This window comes from Atta colombica, unplaced genomic scaffold (genome assembly GCF_001594045.1).
Source record: "Atta colombica isolate Treedump-2 unplaced genomic scaffold, Acol1.0 scaffold207, whole genome shotgun sequence".
NCBI lineage: Eukaryota > Metazoa > Arthropoda > Insecta > Hymenoptera > Formicidae > Atta > Atta colombica.
The window spans coordinates 2,542,435-2,552,342 of NW_017259302.1; the positions used below are offsets into that span (position 1 = coordinate 2,542,435).

At 34.0% G+C, this 9,908-nt stretch overlaps 1 protein-coding gene across 1 annotated transcript in view; it reads left to right on the forward strand.

The window, feature by feature from the left end:
* Positions 1-3,944: 3,944 nt before the first annotated feature.
* Positions 3,945-9,908, forward strand: part of LOC108687563 — a 33,224-nt gene continuing 27,260 nt past the window's right edge. The window contains exons 1-2 of the mRNA XM_018193412.1: positions 3,945-4,502; positions 8,169-8,339. The gene's annotated coding sequence lies outside the window, so the exon portion shown is untranslated. The remainder of the gene's footprint in view (positions 4,503-8,168; positions 8,340-9,908) is intronic.

Genomic DNA, 9,908 nt, shown 5'->3' on the forward strand with positions numbered 1-9,908 from the left:
AATATTTAATTATATTATAGTTTATAATAATATTTTATTAATTATAAATAAAATTTTTGATTATTAATATTTATGAATTACCGTTACTCACAGTTTTGTAATAATTTATATCTACATAAAAATTATTGTTTCATCTATTATATTTAATTCGTTGATTTTAATATAATAGAAATGTAATAAAAATTGAATATTCACACTGTCAACATTACCTGCAAGCGGAAGTTCATCCGCAGCTTGAAATTTCTTGCAGTAGTCGATTCTATACGCACTCAGGTAGCATAACTTCGCCGACGGGCGCAACGGATGCGAATGAGCACGCGCTTACATTTCCGCTTTCTGTTTGACCGGAAGTGACCTTTGCCTTATTAGAAAAAACTTGCACGCACGCATCAATCCCAAGAGCTATCCCATATATGTATTGCTTCGGTATATATACATGTACAATGTGAATCGTCTTTACCGTTGCATCGAAGTTAGCAACATCGACGTTGATTATCAATTACGGAAATGAACGTGTCTTCGTGGGTATCAATCAGTGATAAATTAATCGCAAATAGCACGCAATGGCTATAGCGTGACAGCAAAATAGCTTCTTCTATTACCGACTCCGTTAAATAGTAATTATGTGGCAAAGTAAACCATTTGTATCTTCTTTTAATGTTGAAATACAGAACAAAGTTCCATACCAATGCCTGTTTTTACTGTAGTTTAATTTTAATCTTAGTTTAACTCTTCATCTTTTCTAGTTATAAGAATTATCTTTTTCTAGCTATAAGAATTACAAAAGATAAAGAATAAATTGAACTGAGATTAACATTAACTACATTGGTAAAAACGAATATAATACAAAGAATTTTTTTCTTCTCAAATGCTTCGAGCAATGTAAGCATGCAACCGTAATGGCCTTGATCGTAAGAACCATATACATAGTAGCTACGGAACATGACAAAGAAAAGTACATTCTGAAATATTGGTAATTTTAATAATTTTTCGACATCACTTTACTAATATTCTAGTTACTCAACTAAACTCGCTAATTTGCTTTCTGCCCATTCAAATATTTCTAATCCATTCTTTTTATTTATCAATTAAATTTCTAATTCGTCTTTTAGAGCAGAAAAAAATGATGTAGAAGATAAACTTTGCCATTTGTTACATTTGCTACATTTCCACTTTGATAAAAAAAAGAAGGACTTGACGCGACTGCACTACGAGACTTGATGATGCACCTTCGGTCGAACGGCCTCGAAATACATTCCAAAGACACGATTGTCTATTATTGTTTGCGAGGATCGATGTCTGCCGGTCTGTTCCAGAAAGAAAACAAGATTCTTTGACTGGCTCCTTTCTTGTCGCAAGTGGTAACCAGTATTGACGTGTTGTCATGTGTCATCTCTAAACTTGTCCAGAACGTCATCGTCAATAATAAAAGAAGAAAAGAGAGAAAGAATATTTCTGCAATCAATTATAACAATAACAATAACTGCGAAGAAACAATAATGTTTGGTGACAACGATTGTTATGGAGGTAACAATAATGATGATGATAATGAGGATGATGATGATGACAACGGGTGGGGTCTCGTCCAAGAAATAAAGTCGTAAAATCGCACAATGTCTTTGAGTTTCGATATCGTTTATTGTAAATGATTTTTTTGCGTTACATAAATAGAACAAAATAATTTTTTTTATTTAGATTATAAGATTTTTACATATAAAAAGGGAGAAATAAAGTAGATTTAAATATATTACATAATATATAAATAGACATATTTATGTATCTATTAAAAATTATATTTATAGATGTGTATAGATTATTTACATTAAATATTTTCGTTATAATAAATAGAAATGTAATGAAATAAGAACACTGTATTAATATATTTTATCTAACATTTTAATATTTCTCCGAATATTATATAAGAATCAACTATCTCTTTTACTTAATTACAAATATTCGTTACACACTAAATAATTTCGAAGAATAACCAATTCAATTTCTAAGGCAGCCTAGTACTAATTATTACAACAACGTTTCTGCTTTAACGAAGATGATAATTTGCCTCCGACGAAATGAGAAGCTTGGTAGTTCCTTCAAGTAAATTCACTGAGACCTCTTCAGCTACTGCGAAGCTCATTAATTTGTCTAAAAGCGTAGGAAGGTGTTAGCTACGTGCTGGATCATTTGTCCTCATGCAACACGTCGAATGATGAGTTTTAGAGGAAGCAACGATAATCATGAATAAAAATCATGATTCCAATAAGAACGTGGGTCGTCGTCCTCGATATACTGAGATCGTAATCGGGAATTATCTAACGGTTTGTTATGTTATTAGATTTAAAAGAACATCTGAGATAACTTGATTAGTCTTTGTAGATAAGTTTTATAGATAAGCTGCTCCATAAGCATATTAATTTTTCTTTTCTCATTACGAGCTAAACGATTCAGTTAGTAGGTCATAAATAATTGATATAATATGTGTTATTATACGACAGGAAAACAATAATTAATTTTTATATTTATATAGAAAATAATGAAGGTATTATTCTATCATTAATTCTAAAATATTTGATAGCATACTATTACTAACATTAAATTAGTAACATTAAACTAGTATTGTTATTAATTTGCAGATTAAATATAAGTGCAGATTATTAATACATGTGTACACATATATATCATTAATGTAATTAAAAGTTTAATACAATTAATGATTCTTTATATATCTACATTCTCTATTTTTCCTGATTTAGAAATTATATTACAAAGAAAGAAAACAAGCTTAATTCTCCGTTCAGATCATATTACGCTAAGTAATTATTTTCTAATCAATTAATATCTATGTTTATTTTTCTTGTTTTATTATTCTTCATTTGTCACGAATAACATGATGATCATTCAACACGCCGTTTACACGCTGTCAAACGCAAAAAATTGCCGCTCTATTGTATGTTGTAAACCAAGTACTATTGCAAAACAATCTGTCATAAAAACGTTTAATTGCTGTAACACGTTTTTGCCAAAATAGGTGATCATCGAGACTCTCAACGCATATAACAGACTTATCTCTCTGAAGGACGTGTCGGGAAGATTCCTCTCTTTCTCTTGCTCCATCTATTATTTAATATAATCAGAACCTAATATAATCAGAACTTTTCGCAATTAGTATTGCTCCTCTTGATCCTTCTTTATCATTCTCACATTTATTTTTATATTAACAACCGAATGAATTTGCTCGAATTTTCGTCTCTTTTTTCCTTCTTTCCCCCTTTCTCTCTTTCTCTCATCAACGTTGGCGGAGGCAACCCACGTACATCGAGTGTCACGTGGGTGTTGGCCGCGTACGTACGTGTCCGCATGCACAGTGGGGGCATGGTACCGATGCGGTACCCCACCGCTGTCGCCGCCGCGGAATGGAATGGAAAGGAAAAGAGCTGTAGTGTACCTACAGCTGCCTATCTGCCTGCCATAGACACGATTATGTTTCGTGTCTGGCGAACCCATTCAGTGCTTCTCACGGCACGGGGGCACATGGTGCGGTCGCGGCCGCAGACGGTCTCTCCGCGAGTGGTGCACGCACGCGAGCTGTGCGACGAAGAAGTGCAGCGAGAAGATAAGCCCGCCAAAGAGGTCGAAGGATAAAGTGAAAAGAGGGAGTTGAGCGGATAAGTGCAAGGATAATAAAAAAAAATAAAAATAAACTGAAGACATTTTAAAAATATATCGGGTACATTGGAAGTTTCAAACGATATTTTCTGAATGGGTTAAGTCTGATATATCAAATATATCAGAGAAATATATTAAATTATATACATGTTATATATGTATATGTATGTTACCTACACAATTATATACATGTTAAATTATCTAAATGTTATAAATCAGTAATAAAAAGAAATTATAATAAAGTCCATAAAAAAAGAAATTTTTAAAAAGGAGAGCAATTAAAAAATAATAACAGTAAAAAAATAAGAAAAAGATACCAAGAGAATAAGCGTCACGTAGGATATATACGTCATTCTTTTTAATGTAATTCTGATCTAAAGATACTACACGGAAAAATACTATTTTACGTTCGGAATATCAATGGAAAGCGTGTAAGAAGGAATTGCGCCTCGGAGAGACCACGACGAAGCTACACGCTGCTCGAATACGAGAGCACTCTACGCACTTTCGAAGGAGATTCGAAGGAGATCCGGCGCGGTCGCGCGAAAAGCTTGGTTCCGTGCTAATTAAGATAGCGCGCGCGATGCCGTGAAACGTTCTTGTCGATAAAATTCCGCGAGCCAAATGACTCGTCGATTTTGTGCGTTCTTCTCCCAGAGACGCGTGCTGGAAGTTGTCCTTAAATAGTGTTATCGCGTATCTAAACGCGGGCAGACGTCCGAGCATAAGCCCGATAAGAGAAGAGGAAGAACGCAGCTGCAAGAGTGATCCGCATTCTCGGTGAAACGAAGCCGAAAAATCGACGAGCTACGATCTTAAGATCAGGTGTCGTGAAGGTAATTAGAGCTAATTAGCGAAATTTTAGTCGCAATTAATTGTATTATTCAGCAGGAGGAAGCGCATTTCTGGTATCTGTAGTTTGTATTCGCGCGAATCATTTATCAAGAATGGAGCAGAAGCTAATTGTTGGAAGGGAGTAAATTTATGCATGTTATCGGCGCGATGCATCTACGAGTTCGTTTTTGTAGCTCGTTCAAAACTCGACAGCTAATGAATGAGAGAGAAACTGGAAATAACAAAAAACAAAAATCCGATGCAGTAATTCGCGCTGGAGAAAGTAGTGATAGTAATCGAATAGCAATTGAATGTAACCATAGACGTAATAAGTATAGATTATTGTAGACTACGCGTTCCCTATCTATTGGATTCCGATTTACGTTCACAATTCTTTATCTTTACCTTTATCTTTCTCTATTGCAATGCACCATATAATAAAATACAACATCGGTAAACAAAAGAAATATAGACTTATTGCAGCACACAGAAATGATAAAAGAACACAAACAAAACTTTTAAGTTTTGCTTGTCAGTAACAGAATATCACATGAGTAAGTAGCGCAGAAACGCATACAAGACCATATATCTACAAAAAATTTTTAAATTACATAATCGCATACAATTAATTACACACATTCACATATTTGTAGCATTATTTGTCTACGTTTAACTTTGATAAACAGCATGGATGAAATGAGCGTTGTGAACGTAAATCAAACTGCAGCCTTAGACAACGTTATGTATTGTATTGCATCTCTCTTTAACTCGATATTTGAAAAAGAAAAAGAAAGAGATCGAGAAAGATATAATTTTAAAATTTCAGAAGAAAATCTTTTTTTTTCAATTTTCCGTTGTTTTCCAATTTTCTCGGTTTTTTCCCCAAGAATAGAAAAATTCATTGGAAAAATTTATGTGTGTTCGTAAGATCCATATTTGCTTCTTTCTGAAAAGAAAATAATTTCAGTTTTCTTTCTGCAATTTGAAAAAAAATGGCTTTTTTCAAACTATAGGTCAATCTATTTCGTTCTTTCCAAATTGATATAGTGATAACTTAATGGAACTGCATCTATATTTACACGTATTATGTCTATGAAATCAGAATAGATTGCTGTGTTACATTCACAACAATCTATTCTGATAATTAGAGGGCAGTAGAAATAAACATAGTCAGATTGAGTGAAATGTTTAGGTAGAAATTGGAAAGTCATCCGACAAGATCTCCAAATCAATCATCGATCAACGGAATCACCGGTCTCACAACCGAGATAACGATCTGCTCGTGCTCCGTTATGGGCAAAGAAAAGATGCAACAAATTAGTGGTTAAGGACGAGATTGCAGGCGAGGCAAAAAACAGCGGACTTGTAAATCAGCCGTTTTTACTCACGGAAGTCGGCTTCCGAAGCGTGGAGCGGTCGATGCGAGGTACGCGCTATAATACAGCATAGATGCGATCAGAAATTTTAATTAAACCGTTATGATGTTCTCGTCGTCGACATGGAAAGTTATGTTATCGCGTATTGCAGTTTCGATGACAATTAATTTGTTTTCAAATCACCAAATTCTGTCGTGCAAAGCGAGATAAACACACAACATTTTTTACCAAGCGATAGATAAGTTGCGACGTTTCATGATACATCATCATTTTTCGACGTGAATCGATAATGATAAATCAAAATTGGAGAAAATTGGAGAAAGAATAAATAATTTCGAGATTTTTAATTAGCGAAAGGATCATGGGCGTGATCCTTTGAAGGATCAGGATTTCAATCAAAGAGGAGTAAACAATTTTTTTTCACACAAAGCTCATTAAAATATTTACATCAAAGCTAGTGAGGATCTCTCCAGCACACAAACGCGTTACGCTAGAGAATAACGCATGAACACGCATTAGCTCGTTAATGAGAATAACTTTAATTTTTAATTCTTTATGGTAAAAATAATTTTTGTAATTTAATTGTTCACGCAGTTTGCTTTAACTTAAAATTATAAAAATTCACATAAAAATATTATTAAACATCAAGATCATTGACCGAATACAGTCCTCTTTACTCATTTATGTTGAACATTTCTCAGTCCATTTTCAATTAATACTGATTAATTTTTTTTTTTTTTACTAAAATTTAGGAAAAGACAAGCGCTCTTCTCTGTCATCCTTGCATACGTTCATGGAAAGGATCATCTTATTGCAATTCGTGTTACGTGTAATGGTCTTTAAACGGCAAGTTGTATTGCACGGGAAAATTATGTTGATTTGATTACATCATTCGCCTGTAAGAAACGGCTTCGGTAGCGGATCGTAAATGTCGGGGGTAAAGCGCAAAAGCGCTCTACACGACTTTCTGGAATGGATCGTTGTTGCACGGCTAACCAACGACGTAGAATGCGGCGACGGGAATGGTTCTCATCCACTTACGTGGAATTGGATCACTCGCAGTCCGTTCGAAATAGCTATGATTCTACGGAGGAAGTCGATCCGCTAAGTTTCACACGGAGAGATTGACGGAGATGCGATCCGCATTATGCCCAGCACCGACGTAATTAAAGTGCGACGTCCGAGTGGAAATGGAATAGCTTTGCGTGCGCAATCATTAGACACGGCGGTTAAATATAGACATCTCGAGAAATTACTCTGTCGGTTGTGTACGAGAATCGGGAAAAAAGAACTTGCTGTCATCTCCCTCTTCTGAACGAGCGAAAATTTGCGCCGTATGTTCCCTCAAGTTGAATGAAAGTATTATATTACCGACAAAATATCTCTGATAGAAGTGTATGTTTTTCTAGATATTCATTCAGTTACTGTCTATAGTATTATTCTCATTAGTTGTAACAATACCTCGACATGAACAAGAACTTGATAGTTTTATTCAAATGAGACAGTTTCTCTGGTAAAAATAACATACAATTTTTTGTATATCTGTTATTATCTGGTATTTAGATAATTATTAGTTAAAGTACTATTGTTTTGTTCTGTTTTTGTTTAATAAATAGATTCAGATTTTACACGTCTTGTAATAACTGCAGGCAAAGAGTTATATTTTGATTGAGATCCTAGATAATTTTTCTGTTATTATAAACAGAGTTAATGTAATTGTTCCGCTTAAAATATGTATGAAATTTCTACCAGGGATAATTAAAGAAATTCTTTTTTTTTTTCCAAAATTAATATCCGGAAAATATACGTACTGAGGTTATCGTTTTTTTTTTATATTGTGTTCAGAAAAAGCAGCTTTATACATACAAAATTTTTGATTGTAAAATTTTTTAACATTATTTGTACATTTAGTTCTAATAAGAAATTAAGAGCAATATATCAATCATATTAAAGAATTTTACAACAGTTGCAAAGCTGCTTTTTCTGCGCAGCCATTTATCAACATTTTTTTTAATCTACGCATTCTTCCGTTCTGAAGATGGAGAACTTCGCGCTCCTTATATAGAGAGCGCAGCAAAATTGGGTCAGCATTTCATGTTAGCGCAATTGAATCTTATTTGAATTATCGACGTCGAGATAACTTTATATTCAACTTATTCATGACAGACAACGCCATCGGCCTACTCGATCCACAAAGAGCGGGAATGAGAGCAACGCACTGCTGTGTGCGTGTAAAGCTGTAAAATGATTGTAATGATACTAATGGAAAATGCATGAATTTTCTTATTACAGATACTAACGAGATAGACTGGCCACGACCGTGAACAGCGAGCAGGAGGCATTTCCCGTTATCGAATCTTGCGGAAGACGAGTGGAAAAAGAAGCGATTCATCTGTTCGATGAGATTTTGTAAATCTCATGTTTCCTAAAGCCTCTCACGAGACGAATTGATAAATATAATAGGTAAATCTAAGTAATCGCTTTGTCTGTTCTCTTTCTCTTTTTCTTTCTATCGCACGTGAATACGTGCACTGCCGGAAGTGTAAAAAGAGTGACGCATGTGACGAACGATTTTGAATTTTGTTCGCTTAGGTCTTGAACATGGAAAACGACGTTTATTCCGTTATGTGCGGGCAAAGTTTACATGTTTATTTGCTTCCTCGTCGGAGCGAGTGGGTTTGACGCGACGTGACGAATTTGCGGATTTAGGCGTATCGGCGGCGATGATGATCATTTAGTCAGTTAAACTGAATGTGACTGTCCGGGATAAATCCCAATGTGGTTCACAAATAGGAAACAAATTGGAGATTTAAATTATGCTTTTCGTCATTAGCGATTCTTGTCTCAAACTGTATAATTTTCGGTGAATAGTCAACCTTTATATGAAAGAAGAAAGAAAAGCGAATTTATAAATAAATTTTTCTTTTGTTGTTGCTTTTCATTACATTATCTTATACATATAATTCCATGTAACTTATCATATAACATATGGAAATTAAATACACATTTATATTTTTAATAATTTAACTTTTTAGATTAATAAAATCGATATTTCTCATTTTTTTGTTGCATAATCTTTTTCATAAGCAAAAAAATCCAATCACACGGATTTAAAAAAGAAGAAACTGATTTACATTTTCATGCAATTAAAATTAGAAAGCACTGAAAATTTTTTGAAGAGAGAACGTAACTTTAAGTTTAAGATCTTTGAAATTCTTTTGAATTCTTTTAAAGATTTGTCTTTCCTTTCATGTGATTATTTTATTCTAAAATCGTGACAAAATAAATATGAGCTTACGTCGAATTAACCATTAAATTAACCATTAATTATTAAACAGTTGTGTCATTAATTAGCTAATTGAAAAATAAATTTTTGGATCTAAAAAAACATGAGGATTGTTTAAAATACATATAAATGGTAGTGCTGGTTATCGCTACCAATTAATACTAAATTCGAAGAAAGCTTAACGATACGACGGACTGATATTCAATTCGAATGACGAGGCATGACTATTTCTAATTACGTCCGTTACCGTGAAACGTTTCCGAAAGTTTCGCGCTTTTGTTTTCTTCGTTAACTCGCAATTTATCATAATAGAATCTAATTATACTTAGCGGGACTCGCTACGTGTACTCGCCGACGAGCTGCAAGTATTTCATTACCATACATAAGTATCATGTCCTGTAACAAGTACATGAATCATAATTTTTATCATCTCAAATTCCGTTTAGACATTAACTTTATTGCATTATTAACAATTGAAGCAAAGAATATTATATCCGCAACTTGTGCGGATATTCTTATAACTTCCCTTGCAGGTCTGAAGCTTGCATAGCTTCAGATCATGTATAAAGACAAAACGTCTAGCTATTACGTAATGGGGCTTATATCACGTCGGCGATAGCATTCGCGTAGTAATCATCGATAATGGTGATGATCGATCTGTCTTGCAGGAAGCATGGAGCGCGATGCCGATCGTGTCCGCTGGCCATTTATGGATTCTCGAGAAAGATATATATATATATATATAT